The sequence below is a fragment of the Rhinoderma darwinii genome, chromosome 9 (assembly GCF_050947455.1).
Source record: "Rhinoderma darwinii isolate aRhiDar2 chromosome 9, aRhiDar2.hap1, whole genome shotgun sequence".
In the NCBI taxonomy this organism is placed as follows: Eukaryota; Metazoa; Chordata; class Amphibia; order Anura; family Rhinodermatidae; genus Rhinoderma; species Rhinoderma darwinii.
This window is the reverse complement of record NC_134695.1, coordinates 15,665,400-15,686,380: the sequence shown is the minus strand read 5'-3', so window position 1 is coordinate 15,686,380 and position 20,981 is coordinate 15,665,400. Positions and strand designations below refer to the sequence as shown.

General features: G+C 48.1%; 1 non-coding gene across 1 annotated transcript; it reads right to left on the bottom strand.

Annotated features, from left to right (window-relative positions):
- Positions 1-15,615: 15,615 nt before the first annotated feature.
- LOC142661330 (small nucleolar RNA SNORD31) lies at positions 15,616-15,686 on the bottom strand. The gene has a single exon (XR_012850697.1). It is a non-coding gene; the product is annotated as a small nucleolar RNA SNORD31 (small nucleolar RNA).
- Between the last annotated feature and the right edge of the window lie 5,295 nt (positions 15,687-20,981).

The following is a 20,981-nucleotide window of genomic DNA, read 5'->3' as shown; positions in this document are numbered from 1 at the left end:
AGTCTCACAGACATAGAAGCAGGTGCAGACTGATTACCTATGGGCGTGGATACAGAAGCTGTGCCTGGCAGATCCTTAACAATACCCCTGTTTTTGAACTCCTTGTTGGCTCCATGCATTTGGAGCAGTACAGATACTGTTGATGCAGGGATTATCGTCCGATTTGGTTTTAGGCCTTCCCTGGTTGCAGTTGCATAATCCCACGTTTGACTGGAATACTGGGGATCTTACCAAATGGGGTAATGAATGCTTGACGTCATGTTTTTCTGTTAATTCTATTTCCCCCCCTGAGGAGGTGAACACGCTACCTGAGTTTGTTCAGGACTTCGCTGATGTTTTCTCTAAGGAGGCCTCCGAAGTGTTACCTCCTCATAGAGAATACGATTGCGCTATCGATTTGGTACCAGGAGCTAAGCTCCCTAAGGGTAGGATATTTAATCTCTCTTGTCCCGAACGTGAAGCCATGAGAGAGTATATCCAGGAATGCCTGGCCAAGGGTTACATTCGCCCCTCTACTTCTCCGGTAGGTGCTGGCTTCTTCTTCGTAGGGAAGAAGGATGGCATTGACTACCGTAACTTGAATAAGGTCACTGTAAGGAACCAGTATCCCCTTCCTTTGATTCCTGATCTCTTTAATCAGGTTCAGGGGGCCCAATGGTTCTCTAAGTTTGATCTACGGGGGGCGTATAACCTTATCCGCATCAAAGAGGGGGATGAGTGGAAGACTGCGTTTAACACGCCCGAAGGTCATTTCGAATACCTCGTCATGCCCTTTGGGTTGTGTAATGCTCCCGCGGTCTTCCAGAATTTCATAAATGAGATTTTAAGAGATTACCTGGGGGTATTTCTTGTAGTGTACCTTAATGACATACTTGTGATTTCCAAGGACTGATTGAGCATGTCAGGAAGGTGCTTCAGGTCCTTCGGGAAAACAAACTGTTTGCGAAGACCGAAAAATGTGTGTTTGGGGTGCAGGAGATACAATTTTTGGGTCAAATCCTCACTCCTCATGAATTCCGCATGGACTCCGCCAAGGTCCAGGCTGTGGCGGAATGGGTCCAACCTGCCTCCCTGAAGGCGTTACAGTGCTTCCAAGGGGTTCGCTAATTATTACAGTAGATTTATTGCTAACTTCTCGGTCATCGCTAAGCCTCTTACGGATCTCACTCGCAAGGGTGCTGAACTCCTCCTCTGGCCTCCTGAGGCTGTCCAGACTTTTGAGGTCCTTAAGAAGTGCTTTATCTCGGCCCCGGTGCTGGTTCAGCCCAACCAAATGGAGCCATTTACCGTGGAGGTTGACGCGTCCGAGGTGGGAGTGGGGGCTGTCTTGTCCCAGGGTACCAGGTCCCTCACCCATCTCCGCCCCTGTGCCTACTACTCCAGGAAGTTTTCGCCCACTGAGAGTAACTATGATATCGGCAACCGCGAACTCTTAGCCATTAAATGGGCATTTGAAGAGTGGCGCCACTTCCTGGAGGGGGCTAGGCACCAGGTAACGGTCCTTACCGACCACAAGAATCTGGTTTTCCTAGAATCTGCCCGGAGGCTTCACCCGAGACAAGCTCGATGGGCGTTTTTTTTTACCAGATTCAACTTTTTGGTTACCTATAGGGCTGGGTCTAAAAATATTAAGGCTGATGCACTGTCGCGTAGCTTCATGGCCAGCCCTCCTTCGGAGGAAGATCCTGCTTGTATTTTGCCTCCAGGTATAATCATTTCCTCTATTGATTCTGATTTAGTCTCTGAAATTGCGGCTGATCAAGGTTCAGCTCCCGGGAACCTTCCTGAGAACAAGCTGTTTGTTCCCCTGCAATTCCGGCTAAGGGTACTTAGGGAAAATCATGACTCCGCACTATCTGGTCATCCTGGGTACCAAGCACCTCATTGCCAGAAACTATTGGTGGCCTGGGTTGCTTAAAGACGTTAAGGCCTACGTCGCCACTTGTGAGGTTTGTGCTAGGTCCAAGACTCCCAGGTCCCGACCAGCGGGCTTACTACGTTCTTTGCCCATTCCCCAGAGACCTTGGACCCATATCTCCATGGATTTTATCACCGATTTGCCTCCATCTCAAGGCAAGTCGGTGGTGTGGGTTGTAGTAGACCGCTTCAGTAAGATGTGCCACTTTGTGCCCCTCAAGAAACTACCCAATGCTAAGACGTTAGCTACCTTGTTTGTCAAACACATCCTGCGTCTCCATGGGGTCCCTGTCAATATTGTTTCTGACAGAGGGGTACAATTTGTTTCATTGTTTTGGAGAGCCTTCTGTAAAAAGTTGGAGATTGATCTGTCCTTCTCATCTGCCTTCCATCCTGAATTTAATGGCCAAACTGAGAGGACTAATCAGTCTCTAGAACAATATTTAAGGTGTTTTATCTCTGTCAATATGATTGGGTCTCATTCATTCCCCTCGCCGAATTTTCCCTTAATAACTGGGTCAGTAACTCGTCAGGGGTCTCCCCCTTTTTCTGTAATTTTGGGTTTAATCCTCGGTTCTCCTCTGTGTAATGGCAGGAAGGAGGTGAAGGGAAAGTGAGCCCTAATCTACCCACCGCCCTGTCCCTGCCTACTTGCAACGACCCGCCCTAGGCGACGAGGTACAACTGGGCGGCGGTCCCTACGCTGGCTAAGTGCACAGGAAGACAAACAGGGAACACGCAAGGGAAGGGGCAGTAGCCACGGAACGCCACGAGGAAACGGGGCGGCGAACGAACAGTCAGGACCAGGACGAAGTGAGTACACCCGAGCAGGCACAGAGACAGAAGCAAGCCAGGGCAAGCAAGCAGGTCAAGCAGAACTGCAGCAAGGCAGAAGCACGGCAGAAGCAGGCTGGAGCAAGCAGCAGAGGCCAGGAATCCAAAAGAATTACAAGCACTGAGGGAGAGCACAGGGCAGGTAATAAAGGGCAGGGGGCGGAGCTAACTCCGAGAGACCAGGCCGCGATAGGCTCTCCCACTCCTGAGCCTGCCACCCTGGTTGGTGGGAGATGGTGTCAGTCGAGCAGGTCTGGCCTCAGGTGTGGATTGATTAATCCCAGGAGTATAGCTAGATGAAGTACCTGGCAGATCCCTAACAGTACTCCCCCTTTTATGAGGGGCCACCGGACCCTTACTAAGGGGACCCGGTTTAGTGGGGAAGAGGAGGTGGAACCTCCTGATCAATACCCCAGCATGAACATCACGGGCAGGTACCCAAGTCCTCTCCTCCGGCCCGTATCCTCTCCAATGGACCAGGTACTGGAGGGAGCCCTGGACCATCCTACTGTCCATAATCTTGGCCACCTCGAATTCCACCCCCTCAGGGGTGAGAACGGGAACAGGAGGTATCCTCGAGGGGGACCAGGACGGGGAGCAGCGTTTAAGGAGGGAGGCATTGAAGACGTCATGTATGCGAAAGGATGGGGGGAGCTCCAGACGGAAGGATACAGGGTTGAGGACTTCAATGATCTTATAAGGTCCAATAAATCGGGGAGCAAACTTCCTGGACGGGACCTTAAGGCGCAAGTTCCTGGACGACAACCAGACCAAATCCCCGAAGACAAACCGGGGGTTAGCAGAACGTCTACTATCCGCCTGAATCTTTTGTGCGCTCTGGGACGCCTCTAGGTTCTTCTGAACCTGGGCCCAGACAGTGCACAGTTCCCGATGAACCTCCTCTACCTCAGGATTATTGGAACAACCAGGGGAGACGGAGGAGAACCTTGGGTTAAACCCGAAATTACAGAAAAACGGGGAGACACCTGACGAGTTACTGACCCGGTTATTCAGGGAAAATTCAGCAAGGGGAAGGAAAGAGACCCAATCGAATTGACAGTCAGAGATGAAACACCTTAAATATTGTTCCAGGGATTGGTTGGTCCTTTCCGTTTGGCCATTAGTTTCGGGATGGAAGGCGGAGGAGAAGGACAGATCAATCTCCAACTTTTTACAAAAAGCTCTCCAAAATAAGGAAACAAATTGTACCCCTCTGTCAGAAACGATATTGACTGGGGCCCCATGGAGACGCAGGATGTGTTTCACAAACAAAGAAGCTAACGTCTTGGCGTTAGGTAGCTTCTTAAGGGGCACAAAGTGGCACATCTTGCTGAAGCGGTCGACTACCACCCACACCACCGACTTGCCCTGAGATGGAGGCAAATTGGTGATAAAATCCATGGAGATATGGGTCCAAGGTCTCTGGGGAATGGGCAAGGAACGTAGTAGGCCCGCAGGTCGGGACCTAGGGGTTTTGGACCTAGCGCAAACCTCACAAGCGGCGACGTAAGCCCTAACATCTTTAGGCAACCCAGGCCACCAATAGTTTCTGGTAATGAGGTGTTTGGTGCCCAAGATGCCAGGATGACCAGATAGAGCGGAGTCATGGTTTTCCCTGAGTACCCTCAGCCGGTATTGCAGGGGAACAAACAGTTTGTCCCCAGGGGCGTTCCCGGGAGCTGCACCCTGATCAGCCGCGATATCAGAAGCTAAATCAGAATCCGTGGCAGAGACGATTATACCAGGGGGTAAAATACAAGCGGGATCCTTCTCGGAAGGAGGTTTGGCCATGAAACTACGTGACAGAGCGTCAGCCTTAATATTCTTGGACCCAGCCCTATAGGTAACCAAGAAATTAAATCTGGTAAAGAATAGTGCCCACCGAGCTTGTCTAGGATTAAGCCTCCGGGCCGATTCTAGGAAAACCAGATTCTTGTGATCCGTAAGGACCGTTACCTGGTGTCTGGCCCCCTCCAGGAAGTGCCGCCACTCCTCAAAAGCCCATTTAATGGCTAGAAGTTCGCGGTTGCCAATATCATAGTTACTCTCCGTGGGCGAAAACTTCCTAGAGAAGTAAGCACAGGGGCGGAGATGGGTGAGGGAGCTGGTACCCTGGGACAAGACGGCCCCTACTCCCACCTCGGAAGCGTCAACCTCCACAATAAATGGCTCCTCTTGGTTGGGCTGAATCAGCACGGGGGCCGAGATAAAGCACTTCTTGAGAGTCTCAAAGGCCTGGACGGCCTCAGGGGGCCAATGGAGGACATCGGCACCCTTGCGGGTAAGGTCCGTAAGAGGCTTAGCGACGACCGAGAAGTTGGCAATAAATCTCCTGTAATAGTTGGCGAACCCTAAAAAACACTGTAACGCCTTAAGGGAGGCAGGTTGGACCCATTCCGCCACAGCTTGAACCTTGGCAGGGTCCATGCGGAATTCATGAGGAGTGAGGATTTGCCCTAAAAATGGTATCTCCTGTACCCCAAAGACACATTTTTCAGTCTTAGCAAACAGATTATTCTCCCGAAGGACCTGGAGCACCTTCCTGACATGCTCCACGTGGGAGGACCAGTCCTTGGAAAACACCAGTATGTCATCAAGGTACACAACAAGAAAATTACCCAGGTACTCTCTCAGGATTTCATTAATAAAATTCTGGAAGACAGCAGGGGCATTACACAACCCAAAGGGCATGACCAGGTATTCGAAATGACCCTCGGGTGTGTTGAACGCCGTTTTCCACTCATCCCCCTCTTTGATGCGGATAAGGTTATATGCCCCCCGTAGATCGAACTTAGAAAACCATTGGGCTCCCTGAACCTGATTAAAAAGATCCGGAATCAAAGGAAGTGGGTACTGGTTCCTTACGGTGACCTTATTCAGGTTACGATAATCAATGCACGGCCTAAGACCACCATCCTTCTTCCCCACGAAGAAGAAGCCAGCACCTACAGGAGAAGTCGAGGGGCGAATGAAACCCTTGGCCAGGCATTCTTGGATATACACCCTCATCGCTTCACGTTCAGGACATGAAAGATTAAATATCCTACCCTTAGGAAGCTTGGCACCAGGCACCAAATCGATAGCGCAATCGTAATCTCTATGGGGGGGCAACACCTCAGAGGCCTCCTTAGAAAACACATCGGCGAAGTCCTGAACAAACTCAGGAAGCGTGTTTACCTCCTCCCGGGGAGAAATAGTGTTAACAGAAAGACATGACATAAGACATTCATTACCCCATTTGGTGAGATCCCCAGTATTCCAATCAAATGTGGGATTATGCAACTGCAACCAGGGAAGACCTAATACCAGATCAGACGATAATCCCTGCATCACCAGTACAGAGCACTGCTCCACATGCATGGAGCCAACCAGGAGTTCAAAAACAGGAGTATGCTGAGTAAAATAACCATTAGCAAGGGGGGTTGAGTCGATTCCTACTACAGGGATGGGATAAGGTAAATCAATACAAGGCATCTTTAGAGACATAGCAAAATCCACAGACATGATATTAGCAGATGAGCCAGAATCCACGAAAGCACTGCCCGTGGCAGACCGGCCAGCAAACGAGACCTGAAAGGGAAGCAAAATTTTATTGCGTTTCACATTAACGGGAAATACCTGTGCGCCCAAGTGACCTCCCCGATGATCACTTAGGCGCGGAAGTTTTCCGGCTTCTTATTCTTGCGCCTGGGGCAGGTGTTCAGTAGATGCTTGTCGTCCCCACAGTAGAAGCAGAGACCATTCATTCTGCGAAACTCTCTACGTTGTCGAGGGGACATGGAGGCCCCGAGTTGCATAGGTACCTCCGAGTCCTCCGTGGAGGGGCGAGGAGACGGGACCTCGGGGGGAATCACAGAAAAGTCAGAGGGGAGCACACTGAAGCGTTCTAGCTGACGTTCCCTGAGACGTCGGTCAAGTCGTACTGCTAGGGCCATAACCTGGTCAAGGGAGTCAGGCGAGGGGTAGCTAACCAGCAGATCCTTCAGGGCGTCAGATAATCCTAACCTAAACTGGCACCTTAGGGCCGGATCGTTCCACTGAGAAGCTACGCACCACTTCCTAAAATCAGAACAGTATTCCTCAACCGGTCTCCTACCCTGACGTAAGGTCACCAGCTGACTCTCGGCTAAAGCAGTCCTGTCAGTCTCGTCGTAAATGAGTCCGAGGGCAGAGAAAAAACGATCAACAGAGGAAAGTTCAGGGGCGTCAGGAGCCAAGGAGAAGGCCCACTCTTGGGGCCCTTCCTGGAGTCGGGATATGATGATACCCACCCGCTGGTTCTCGGAACCTGAGGAGTGGGGCTTTAGGCGGAAATACAGTCTGCAACTCTCCCGGAAGGAGAGAAACGTCTTACGGTCCCCTGAGAACCGGTCAGGTAACTTGAGGTCGGGTTCTAGAGGTGAGGTGAGGGGTACTACTAAAGCAGCGTCACCCTGGTTGACCCTTTGGGCCAGGGCCTGGACCTGTAGGGAGAGGCCCTGCATCTGCTGGGTCAGGGTCTCAAGGGGGTCCATGATAGCGTCAGCGTAGGAGAAATGGTAGACTAGGTAAGGGCTTGTAATTATGTAATGGCAGGAAGGAGGTGAAGGGAAAGTGAGCCCTAATCTACCCACCGCCCTGTCCCTGCCTACTTGCAACGACCCGCCCTAGGCGACGATGTACAACTGGGCGGCGGTCCCTACGCTGGCTAAGTGCACAGGAAGACAAACAGGGAACACGCAAGGGAAGGGGCAGTAGCCACGGAACGCCACGAGGAAACGGGGCGGCGAACGAACAGTCAGGACCAGGACGAAGTGAGTACACCCGAGCAGGCACAGAGACAGAAGCAAGCCAGGGCAAGCAAGCAGGTCAAGCAGAACTGCAGCAAGGCAGAAGCACGGCAGAAGCAGGCTGGAGCAAGCAGCAGAGGCCAGGAATCCAAAAGAATTACAAGCACTGAGGGAGAGCACAGGGCAGGTAATAAAGGGCAGGGGGCGGAGCTAACTCCGAGAGACCAGGCCGCGATAGGCTCTCCCACTCCTGAGCCTGCCACCCTGGTTGGTGGGAGATGGTGTCAGTCGAGCAGGTCTGGCCTCAGGTGTGGATTGATTAATCCCAGGAGTATAGCTAGATGAAGTACCTGGCAGATCCCTAACACTCTGTTTCACCTGGTAGTTCCAACAATCCCGAGGTAGAGGTCGTTCATCGGGAACTGTGCACAGTCTGGGCCCAGGTTCAGAAGAACCTAGAGGCGTCCCAGAGCATACAAAAAACTCAGGCAGATAGAAGACGTTCTGCTAACCCCTTAATCCTGTCTCCTTCCGACTGGAGTTGCCCCCATCTTTTCGAGTACACGACGTGTTTCATGCCTCCCTCCTCAAACGCTGCTCCCCGTCCTTGGCTCCCTCGAGGAAACCTCCTGTCCCCGTTCTCACCCCTGAGGGGGTAGAATTCGAGGTGGCCAAGATTGTGGACAGCAAGATGGTCCAAGGCTCCCTCCAGTACCTGGTCCATTGGAGAGGATACGGACCTGAGGAGAGGACTTGGGTACCCGCCCGGGATGTTCACGCTGGGGTATTGGTCAGGAGGTTCCACCTTCGTTTCCCCAATAAATCAGGTCCATCTAGAAAGGGTCCGGTGGCCCCTCATAAAAGGGGGGGGGTACTGTTAAGGATCTGCCAGGCACAGCTTCTGTATCCACGGCCATAGGTAATCAGTCTGCACCTGTTTCTATGTCTGTGAGACTGACTCCATCTTCCACCACTCAGGATGGCAGGCTTAGGAGTGGGAGAGCCTATCACGGCCTGGCCAGAAGGAGCTAGCTCCCACCCTCTGTCTATTTATACCTGCCTTTCCTGTTTCTCCTTGCTTGTGATTCTTCTCTTTTGGTTTCCTGGCCCTGCTGCAGCTTCTTGAACTATTTGACCCTGCTTCATATTGACCCTGGCTTACTGACTACTCTCCTGCTCTGCGTTTGGTACCTCGTACACTCCTGGCTTGACTCGGCTCGTTCACCTCTCTTGTTGCTCACGGTGTTGCCGTGGGCAACTGCCCCATTTCCCTTAGCTTTTGTGTACCCTTGTCTGTTGGTCTGTCGTGCACTTATTGAGCGTAGGGACCGTCGCCCAGTTGTACCCCGTCGCCTAGGGCGGGTCGTTGCAAGTAGGCAGGGACTGAGTGGCGGGTAGATTAGGGCTCACTTGTCTGTTTCCCTATCCCCATCATTACAGGTATGTTTATTGTGAGGTGCTGGGCAAGAAGGCCTTTCACCCTGATAGCTAGGGAAGCTGTATGTTTAGTTAGAGGATGAACGGCCTAGGGTTTATTTTTTAACTGTTTTGTAAAACTGCTTTTCCTGTATGAAGACAATAAAGCTGGTTGCGGCCAGTTTCGTACTGAATCCACTGTGTTGGAGTGAAAATTCATAAGTGTGCCAACCATCTTACCCTGGAGGTGGCGATCCTATGAGCTAACTTACCTCAAGTTGTCACAATATATACTCACCAGAACCAAGCTCAGTACATAAATACAGCACCAAACCAAGCTCATTACTGTATTTATGTACTGAACTTGGTTTTGGTATTGTATTTATGTACCGAGTTTGGTTCTGGTGCTGTATATATGTACTGAGCTTGGTTCTGGTGAGTATATATGTACTGAGCTTGGTTCTGGTGTATATATGTACTGAGCTTGATTCTGGTGAGTATATATGTACTGAGCTTGGTTCTGGTGAGTATATATGTACTGAGCTTGGTTCTGGTGTATATATGTACAGAGTTTTTTCTGGTGCTGTATTTATGTAATGAGTTTGGTTATGGAGCTAAATATATGTACTGAGTTTGGCTCTGGTGTTGTATATATGTACTGATCTTGACTCTGGAGTTGCATATATGGTATGAGTGTAAAGGATCTGCCAGGCACTGCTTCAGGGTTAACTCCCAGAATTAATCAGTCAACACCTGAGTGTACATCCCTGAGACAGACACCAGCTTCCTCCACTCAGGCTGGCAGGCTTAGGAGTGGGAGAGCCTATCGCAACCTGGCCAGACTCAGCTAGCTCCCGCCCTCGGTCTATTTAAGCCTGCTCTTCCTGTCCATCTGTGCTTGTGAATTCTTTCCTTGAGGTTTCCTGGCCCAGCTACAGCTCCTGCTACTTTTTGATCCTGCTCCATACAGACCCCGGCTTACCGACTACTCTTCTGCTTTTCGCTTTGTACCTCGCACTCTCCTGGCTTGACTCGGCTCGTTCACTACTCTGTTGCTCACGGTGTTTCCGCGAGCAACTGCCCATTTCCCTTGCTTGTATTCCCTTGTTTGTTTGTCGTGTTTGTCATGCACTTACTGAGCGCAGGGACCGCCGCCCAGTTGTACCCCGTCGCCTAGGGCGGGTCGTTGCAAGTAGGCAGGGACAGAGTGGCGGGTAGATTAGGGCTCACTTGTCCGTTTCCCTACCCCCCCCCACCATTACAAATTCACAAGCCCTATACCTAGTCTACCCTGGTCCCTGACACCATTATGGAACCCCGTGAAACCCTGGCTCAGCAAATGCAGGGTCTCTCCCTACAGGTCCAGGCCCTGGCTCAGAGGGTCAACCAGCCTGATGCTACCTTGGTAGTTCCCCTCACCGCACCCCTTGAACCCCACCTCAAGTTGCCCGACCGGTTCTCAGGTGACCGGAGGGCTTTTCTCTCCTTTCGGGAGAGTTGTAAGCTTTACTTTCGCTTAAAGCCTCACTCCTCAGGTTCTGAGAGCCAGCGGGTGGGTATAATTATGTCCCGGCTCCAGGAAGGGCCCCAAGAGTGGGCCTTCTCCTTGGCTCCTGGCGCCCCTGAACTTTCCTCCGTTGATTGTTTCTTTTCTGCCCTCGGACTTATTTATGACGAGACTGACAGAACTGCCTTTGCCGAGAGTCAGCTGGTGACCTTACGTCAGGGTAAGAGACCTGTTGAGGAGTATTGCTCTGACTTTCGGAAGTGGTGCGTAGCTTCTCGGTGGAATGACCCTGCCTTAAGGTGCCAGTTTAGGTTGGGTCTGTCGAACGCCCTGAAAGACCTGCTAGTTAGTTATCCCTCTTCTGACTCCTTAGACCAGGTTATGGCTTTAGTGGTACGACTTGACCGACGTCTCAGGGAACGACAACGTGAACGTTTATGTGTTTTTTCCTCCGACTCCCCCATGATGCCTCCCGAAGTCCCGTTGCTTCGTTTCTCCCCTAAAGACTCAGAAATACCTATGCAACTCGGGGCCTCCGTGTCCCCTCAACAACGTAGAGAATTCCGCAGGAAGAATGGTCTCTGCTTCTACTGTGGGGATGTCAAGCATCAAGTAAACAACTGTCCCAAGCGTAAGAATGCTGCCAGAGAGCTCCCGCGTCTAAGTGATCATCGGGGAGGTCACTTGGGCGCACAGGTATTTCCCGTAAATATGAAACGTACTAAGATATTGCTTCCCTTTCAGGTCTCTTTTGGTGGTAGGTCTGCTACCGGCAGTGCCTTCGTGGATTCAGGGTCCTCTACTAATATCATGTCTGTGGAATTTGCTATGTCTCTCGCTATGCCTCTGATTGATTTGCCTAAACCTGTTCCGGTAGTGGGTATCGACTCCACTCCTCTTGCTAATGGTTATTTTACACAGCATACCCCTGTTTTTGAACTCCTTGTTGGCTCCATGCATTTGGAGCAATGCTCTGTACTATTGATGCAGGGATTATCGTACGATTTGGTTCTAGGTCTTCCCTGGTTGCAGCTGCATAATCCCACGTTTGACTGGAATACTGGGGAGCTAACCAAATGGGGTAATGAATGTTGTACGTCATGTTTTTCTGTTAATTCTATTTCTCCCCCTAAGGAGGTGAATACGCTACCCGAGTTTGTTCAGGACTTCGCTGATGTTTTCTCTAAAGAGGCCTCCGAAGTATTACCGCCTCATAGAGAATACGATTGCGCTATCGAATTGGTACCAGGAGCTAAGCTTCCTAAGGGTAGGATATTTAACCTTTCTTGTCCCGAACGTGAAGCCATGAGGGAGTATATCCAGGAATCCCTGGCCAAGGGTTACATTCGTCCCTCTTCTTCTCCGGTAGGTGCTGGCTTCTTCTTCGTAGGGAAGAAGGATGGGGGTCTTAGGCCATGCATTGACTACCGTGGCCTGAATAAGGTCACGGTAAGGAACCAGTATCCCCTTCCTTTGATTCCTGATCTCTTTAATCAGGTTCAGGGGGCCCAATGGTTCTCTAAATTGGATCTACGGGGGGCGTATAACCTTATTCGCATCAAAGAGGGGGATGAGTGGAAGACTGCGTTTAACACGCCCGAAGGCCATTTCGAATACCTCGTCATGCCCTTTGGGTTGTGCAATGCCCCTGCGGTCTTCCAGAACTTCATAAATGAGATTTTGAGAAATTACCTGGGGATATTTCTTGTAGTGTACCTTGATGACATATTGGTGTTTTCCAGGGACTGGTCCTCCCACATAGAGCATGTCAGGAAAGTGCTCCAGGTCCTTCGAGAAAACAAACTGTTTGCCAAAATCGAAAAATGTGTATTTGGGGTACAGGAGATACCATTTTTAGGTCAAATCCTCACTCCTCATGAATTCCGCATGGACCCTGCCAAGGTTCAGGCTGTGGCTGAATGGGTCCAACCTGCCTCCCTGAAAGCGCTACAGTGTTTTTTGGGGTTCGCTAACTATTACAGGAGATTTATTGCTAACTTCTCGGTCGTCGCTAAGCCTCTTACGGACCTCACTCGCAAGGGTGCTGATGTCCTCCATTGGCCCCCTGAGGCCGTCCAGGCTTTTGAGACCCTCAAGAAGTGCTTTATCTCGGCCCCCGTGCTGGTTCAGCCCAACCAAAGGGAGCCATTTATTGTGGAGGTTGACGCGTCCGAGGTGGGAGTGGGGGCCGTCTTGTCCCAGGGTACCAGCTCCCTCACCCATCTCTGCCCCTGTGCTTACTTTTCTAGGAAGTTTTCGCCCACGGAGTGTAACTATGATATTGGCAACCGCGAACTTTTAGCCATTAAATGGGCATTTGAAGAGTGGCGCCACTTCCTGGAGGGGGCTAGGCACCAGGTAACGGTCCTTACCGACCACAAGAATCTGGTTTTCCTAGAATCTGCCCGGAGGCTAAACCCGAGACAAGCTCGATGGGCGTTGTTTTTTACCAGATTCAATTTTTTGGTTACCTATAGGGCCGGGTCTAAAAATATTAAGGCGGATGCACTGTCGCGTAGCTTCATGGCCAGCCCTCCTTCGGAGGAAGATCCTGTTTGTATTTTGCCTCCAGGTATAGTCATTTCCTCTATCGAGTCCGATTTAGTCTCTGAGATTGCTGCTGATCAAGGTTCAGCTCCTGGGAACCTTCCTGAGAACAAGCTGTTTGTTCCCCTGCAATTCCGGCTAAGGGTACTTAGGGAAAATCACGACTCCGCACTATCTGGCCATCCAGGCATCCTGGGTACCAAACACCTCATTACCAGAAATTATTGGTGGCCTGGTTTGCCTAAAGACGTTAAGGCCTACGTCGCCGCCTGTGAGGTTTGTGCCAGGTCCAAGACTCCCAGGTCCCGACCAGCGGGCTTACTGCGTTCGTTGCCCATTCCCCAGAGACCTTGGACACATATCTCCATGGATTTTATCACCGATTTGCCTCCATCCCAAGGCAAGTCGGTGGTGTGGGTGGTGGTAGACCGCTTCAGTAAAATGTGCCACTTTGTGCCCCTCAAGAAACTACCCAACGCCAAGACGTTGGCTACCTTGTTTATCAAACACATCCTGCGTCTCCATGGGGTCCCCGTCAATATTGTTTCTGACAGAGGGGTACAATTTGTTTCATTGTTTTGGAGAGCCTTCTGTAATAAGTTGGGGATTGATCTGTCCTTCTCCTCTGCCTTCCATCCTGAAACCAATGGCCAAACGGAGAGGACTAATCAGTCTCTAGAACAATACTTAAGATGTTTTGTCTCTGACTGTCAATTTGATTGGGTTTCTTTCATTCCCCTCGCCGAATTTTCCCTTAATAACCGGGTCAGTAACTCGTCAGGGGTCTCTCCCTTTTTCTGTAATTTTGGGTTTAATCCACGGTTCTCCTCCGTTTCACCTGGTTGTTCCAACAATCCCGAGGTGGAGGTCGTTCATCGGGATCTGTGCACAGTCTGGGCCCAGGTTCAGAAGAACCTAGAGGCGTCCCAGAGCATACAGAAGGCTCAGGCCGATAGAAGACGTTCTGCTAACCCCCTGTTTGTGGTCGGGGATCTGGTGTGGTTGTCATCCAGGAACTTGCGTCTCAAGGTTCCGTCCAAAAAGTTTGCTCCCCGGTTTATTGGCCCGTATAAGGTCATTGAGGTCCTCAGTCCTGTCTCTTTCCGGCTGGAGTTACCCCCGTCTTTTCGTATACACAACGTGTTTCATGCCTCCCTCCTGAAACGCTGCTCCCCGTCCTTGGCCCCCTCGAGGAAACCTCCTGTTCCCGTCCTCACCCCTGAGGGGGTGGAATTTGAGGTGGCCAGGATCGTGGACAGCAAGATGGTCCAAGGCTCCCTCCAGTACCTGGTCCATTGGAGAGGATACGGGCCCGAGGAGAGGACTTGGGTACCCGCCCGGGATGTTCACGCTGGGGTATTGGTCAGGAGGTTCCACCTGCGTTTCCCCAGTAAGCCAGGTCCACTTAGAAAGGGTCCGGTGGCCCCTCATAAAAGGGGGGGTACTGTAAAGGATCTGCCAGGCACTGCTTCAGGGTTAACTCCCAGAATTAATCAGTCAACACCTGAGTGTACATCCCTGAGACAGACACCAGCTTCCTCCACTCAGGCTGGCAGGCTTAGGAGTGGGAGAGCCTATCGCAACCTGGCCAGACTCAGCTAGCTCCCGCCCTCGGTCTATTTAAGCCTGCTCTTCCTGTCCATCTGTGCTTGTGAATTCTTTCCTTGAGGTTTCCTGGCCCAGCTACAGCTCCTGCTACTTTTTGATCCTGCTCCATACAGACCCCGGCTTACCGACTACTCTTCTGCTTTTCGCTTTGTACCTCGCACTCTCCTGGCTTGACTCGGCTCGTTCACTACTCTGTTGCTCACGGTGTTTCCGCGAGCAACTGCCCATTTCCCTTGCTTGTATTCCCTTGTTTGTTTGTCGTGTTTGTCATGCACTTACTGAGCGCAGGGACCGCCGCCCAGTTGTACCCCGTCGCCTAGGGCGGGTCGTTGCAAGTAGGCAGGGACAGAGTGGCGGGTAGATTAGGGCTCACTTGTCCGTTTCCCTACCCCCCCCACCATTACAATGAGCTTCTCTTTGGTGGTGTTTATATGTATTGAGAATGGTTGTTATGGTGTATATAACTCCAGAACCAAGCTCAGTACATATATACAGCATCAGAACTAAGCTCTGTACATAAATACAGCACTATCACAAATGCAGCTCAGTACAGAGATCATTTTCAAATTCAGTTTAACCCCTGTCATATAAGTTTGTACGGCATAAAACTGCACCTCCCAGTATAGCCAGAATAATGGTAAGGATATGCTGGGAGACCTGTCCCTCTGACAAAGGGGAATAGTTGCACCCAGTTGTGAATTTATTTGTACATTTCCAAGTTCTATGTTAATTTGCTCCAGAATAAGGTTATATTGTGGGGAATACAAGTATTTACTACAACAGACATGTCAATGAAAATGTGTGAACTAATGAGCAGTTTCTGTTCTCTAAAGAAAACCGGTCACCTCTACTATGATAACAAAGTGAGCTAGATTGACTCATCATTGTAGGTCCCCAAAGTAAAGGAAGATTTACAGTTATGTAGTGGTGTGGACCCACCTTCTCCAGTAACCCTGCAAGGACACATCAGTTTAGGATTCTACTTTACTCTCTAAATCATTGCCAAGTTTTACTGACAGAAACTCAGTGTATACCAGTCAGTCATAGAATATCAGACTGGGGCGGTAATAAAGTTCATCACAAATCTCACAACTATAAGCAAAGTCAATAAATGCTAAATGAGTTAGGCTTCGTTCACATCTACATCAGGGTTCCATCAGACCTTTCCATCAGGGGAACCCACGAACGGAAACCATAGCTTTCCGTTAGCATTACCATTCATTTCAATGGTAACGTTTCCATTGCTAATGTTTTCCGTTTGTCTCCGTTCCGTAAGGTTTCCTTTTTTGTGAAGCTGAAAGGAAAAAAATGGTGCAAACATAGGGCATTACCCACAAGCTAGGAGCACGACACCCCTGTAGATTGGGTCTTTGATATATGGATTATCCAGGGAAGTGCAGGCTTGTGCCGGATTCAAAGCTCTTTGTCCGGTTTCCAGAAATGGTTGCAGTGTAGTGGGAGGTCACAAATATCAGCCCTACTAACGGCACTGTTCCCTTTTAAAAGTATGTGAAATTGGTTCCTTGGTGCCGCATGGCAAGGAAGCAAACAATATGATATCTCGAAAGTTCTTTAATGATATGGATACATACAAGCGACGCGTTTCGGAGCCGTACTGGCTCCTTCCTCAGGCAGTATCACAGAGATAAAGGAACTCAACAGGACGTACAAACATTTATACAGAAAAAAAACGTGAAAAAGACAATGGGAAAAGGTCAAAGGTCAGACTGTCTGTCTAATTTGCATAATGACTTCATTATGTGCGGCACATGGAAGGACATATATTATTAGTGACTTGAGTGTAGAAATAACGTTTACGTGGACTGACAGAAGATATTAGTTAGAACTAGTGTTGAAGTTTGCAGAGAACGGCTACATGCCGTTCTCCTTTTATTGTCGGTGAACTGATATGACAGTTGACTCAGTTACATGCTGGAGCGGGGCTGGATTTTTCAAACTGAAAAATTGTGAGTATCCAAGGGGGGATTAATATTTAGGAGAAGAAAGTATTTTGGGAAAGGAGAGGACCGTAGAGCAAACACATGTGCAGTTCAAGTTTATTGTACATGCGTTGGAGATCAGCGCTAAGTGAGTGAAGTAGCGGCGTCCTTAGCAACCGTGGTTGCTAGGCGCTATGTGAGGAAGCCAAACTATAAGGAGATGTTTTGTTACCGAAAAAAAGTATGTATATTTATTTCTATTTTAACCCCTTCCCGACATTTGTCGTAAATATACGACATGGAAACCCAGTGCTTCCCGCAAAATGTCGTATATTTACGACAAATGCATGGCACCGGCTCAGAAGATGAGTCGGTGCCATCATCCCCGGATGTCAGCTGTATCTGACAGCTGACATCCTCCTGTAACGGCGGGGACCGAAGTTAGATTCGATCCCCACCATTAACCCCTTAAATGCAGCCGTCAAAAGCGATGGCTACATTTAAGGTGTTTGCAGCTCATAGACGCCCCAGCAATGAAATCGCCGGGTGTCGGTGGCTGCAATGGCAACTGGAGGCCTAATACTGGCCTCCCGGTGTGCCTAGCACGGAAAAATTCCAGCCCGGGGGCGGGGCCTGAAAGGCTTCTGTAGCCGCCGGCAAGACATCCACCTGTAGCATCAGGAACCGGAGCTAGCTCCGATCCCTGCCATTAACCCCTCAGATGCAGCGATTGAATGCTATCGCTGCATCTTTGTGGTTGCTAGCAGATCGGCAGCTGTGCCCTTCAATCGCACGACTGCCGACTGCTATTATGACACCAGGAGACCTAACAATGGCCTCCTATTTGCCATTACGAAAGCCGATTAGGCAGACTGATAGATATAATACATTGCACTACGTAGGTCGTGCAATGTATTAGAAAAAAAATCTGACAGTTGGACCTTCAAGTCCCATAGTGGGACTAAAGTAAAGTGTAAAAAAAAAGTTTTTTATTTTTTTTATTTAAGTAATAAAATAAAACACAATCGCCCTTTTTCCCTTATCAAGTCCTTTATTATTGAAAAAAAAAAATAAACCATACATATTTGGTATCGCTGCGACCGTAACGGCCTAAACGATAAAAGTATTATGTTATTTATTCCACGCGGTCAACGGCGTAAAAAAAACGTAAAAAATATTGCCAGAATTTCAGGTTTTTTTGTCACTACAAAAATTTAAATAAAAAGTGATCAAAAAGTCACATCTACCCCAAAATGGTACCAATGATAACTACAGCTCGTCCCGCAAAAAAATAGCCCTCATACCAGTACGTCTATGAAAAAATAAAATTAGTTAAGGCTCCAATAAGTCAGGAAAGAAAAAATATGCAGTTGTGCAGATCAGACGGGAACATTTAGTCTGTTTCAAGAGGCGATTTATCCGGGCCCTAAAATTAGGGAACCAGGAAGGGGGGGCCAAACATATCTGCTAGAAGCGAGGGTGCCCGTATTATACCAGGACAACACTTCCTAGCAAAATTCCCCAAACTGCAAAGGTACGGTGTGTGGACCAAAAGGGGGATAAGTAAAGACACCGTTTATCAGTGCGACACCGGCCTGTGCAGAAATGATTGCTTCACAGCGTAACACACATCTATGGATTATTTTATTGTTTACCCCATTATTATACACCCTGACTATGCCCCTGATGTACTCTGTCCAGCTTACATATGCCCCACATTATAAACTGAAACACCAGTAAAACTCCAAACGAAACTACCACCAAGCAAAATCCACGCTCCAAAAGCCAAATGGCGCTCCCACCCATCGGAGCCCTATAGTGTGCCCAAACAGCAGTTTACTTCCACATATATGGCACCGCCATACCTGGGAGAACCCTTTTAACAATTTTTGGGGTGTGTGTCTCCAGTGGCATAAGCTGGGCACGACATACTTGCCACTGAATTGGCAATTCTGGGGAAAAATGAAAATGTTTACTTTGCACCATACACAGCCCATTTATTTATGGAAAAGACTTGTGGGGTGAAAATGTTCACTACACCCCTTAATAAAGGCCTTGAGGGGTGTAGTTTCTAAAATTGGGTCACTTCTGGGGGTTTCTTTTATTATTTCCCATCTGATCCTCTGCAATTGTGCACCAATTCTGTGTAAATCGCCAAATTAGGCCTCAATTTCGCATGGAACTCTTTCACTGCTGAGCCCTGTCAAATGTCGAGGCAAAAGATTAGGGCCCCATGTAGGGTGATTCTAAAACTGGGAAACACAGATTAATAATTAGAGAGCTGTCTTATTATGGTGGCACAAGCTGGGCACCACATATTGGCATATCTATTGAAAAATCCAATTTTTACTTTGCAATATCGAGTGCACACTAATTTATGCAAAACACCTGCGGCGTTAACATGCTCACTTCACACCTGGGTGAATACCTTGAGGGGTGTAGTTTCCAAAATGGGGGTCACTTTTGGGGGGTTTCCACTGTTTTGGTCCCACAGGGGTTTTGCAAATGCTACATAGCGACCAGAAACCAATCCAGCAAAATCTGCAGTCCGAAAGCCAAATGGCACTCCTTCCCTTCTGAGCCTTGCCGTGTGCCCAAAAATGAGTTTATAACCACATATGGGGTATTGCCATACTTGGGAGAAATTGCTTAACAAATGAAATTTTGCAGTAAAGCTACGTCTTATTGGAAAAAAAAAATTTTTTTTATTTTCACTGCCCAATTCAAATAAAATCTATGAAACAGCTGTGGGGGTCAAAATGCTCACTACACCCCTAGATTAATTCCTCAAGGGGTGTAGTATCACACTTGTGAGGGGTTTCCACTGTTTTGGTCCCTCAGGGGCTTTGCAAATGCGACATGGCCTCTGAAAACCATTCCTGCTAAATTTGAGCTCCAAAAGCCAAATGGCGCTCTTTCTCTTCTAAGCCCTGCCCTGGGTCCAAACAGCTGTTTATTACCACATATGGGGTATTGTTTTACTCAGGAGAAATTGTTCTACAAATGTTGTGGTAATTTTTCTCCTTTAGTCCTTTTGGAAATTAAAAAAAAATTAGCTAAACCTACATTTTATTTTAAAGAATGTAGATTTTCATTTTCATGGCCTAATTCCAAAAATTTCTGCAAAAAAACTGTCTGGTCAAAATTCTTACTATACCCCTAAAGAAATTCCTCGAAGGGTGTAGTTTCCCAAATGGGGTCACTTTTGGGGGGTTTCCACTGTTTTGGTACCATAAGACCTCTTCAAACCTGACATGGTGCCTAAAATATATTCTAATAAAAAGGAGTGTCCAAAATCCACTAGGTGTTCCTTTATTTCGGAGGCCGGTGTTTCAGTCCATTACCACGCTAGGACCACATGTGGGATATTTCTAATAATGGCAGAATCTGGGCAATAAATATGGAGTTGCGTTTCTGTGTTACAAAAAAAATGGATTAAAAATGAATTTCTGCAACAACAAAAAATGAAATTTGTAAATTTCACCTCTAGTTTGGTTTAATTCCTGTGAAACGTCTAAAGGGTTAAAAAAAACTTTCTAAATGCTGTTTTGAATACTTTGAGGGTGGGGTTTTTAAAATGGGGTGACTTTTTGTGTCCCCTGTATAAATAGCCTTATGAAAATTTTTTGAAAATGTGAGAAATTGCTGCTAAAGTTCTAAGCCTTGTAACGTCCTAGAAAAATAAAATAATGTTCAAAAAACGATGCTTATATAAAGTAGACATATAGGGGATGTTAATTAGCAACAATTTTTGTGTGGTATTACTATCTGTTTTACAAGTAGATTACATTTAAAATTAGAAAAATTATAATTTTTGCAAATTTTCTTCAAATTTTTGTGTTTTTCACAAACAAGCTATGAATTTATTGACCACATTTTTCCACTAACATAAAGTCCAATGTGTCACGAGAACACAATCTCAGAATCGCTTAGATAGGTAAAAGCATTCCCAAGTTATTACCGCATAAAGTGAAACATGTCAGATTTGAAAAATGAGGCTCGGTTAGGAAGCTCAAATGTGGCAAAAGAGGGAAGGGGTTAAAATCATGAGAGAAGTGATGCTTCGACATTCATTGCGAGCAACCATGTATAGTGATCAGTTTACTTGCTGAAAATATATTGGTTACAAAGGACGGACTCCTCAAAACTGTGGGAATATGATTACTTAGACATTTTGTTGATATCAAAGTGCAGGTCTTACATATGTAAGCATATAGTTCAGTGGACGTGTATATTACAATAGAGGAGTGGGTGGATGGTATGCCAGGGCACATACATATAAATATTAGAATAACAGACACCGTAGTACAAGAACTCGCATGTATACATAGATGTTTGAAGACGATTGAAGACAAATAAAATAGCACAATATATAGGGTTAACGCTTGATCCGGATGGAATAAAATGATATAAAATACTATTAAACGTAGATGAAGGAGGCAG